Source organism: Nelumbo nucifera, chromosome 2, assembly GCF_055504915.1.
Source record: "Nelumbo nucifera cultivar China Antique chromosome 2, China Antique-T2T, whole genome shotgun sequence".
Classification (NCBI taxonomy): domain Eukaryota; kingdom Viridiplantae; phylum Streptophyta; class Magnoliopsida; order Proteales; family Nelumbonaceae; genus Nelumbo; species Nelumbo nucifera.
The window spans coordinates 19,026,896-19,027,183 of NC_142650.1; positions in this window are offsets into that span (position 1 = coordinate 19,026,896).

Below are 288 nucleotides of genomic sequence, written 5' to 3' on the forward strand. Positions count from 1 at the left end.
TGTAGAATGGTCGTGGAAATCATCATTGGACATTTATTTTTGGTAGGCTTATAACCAGATATCCCGGTGGAAATCATCATTGGACATCTGGTTGAAACTTGTAAGCCTATGGAGGAGAAGACTCTATGGGGCCAATTGATGCTTCTTTCCCTTTGGTGTTGCAAATAATCTAGGTATCATCTGCACAAGCGTCCAACATTAGGTTCAGTAACTTCAGTTAGGGTTGGATATGAATCTTGTTTTTCGTTAGCTATTCAAGCTTGATTTGATTCGGTTTAAATCAAGTTT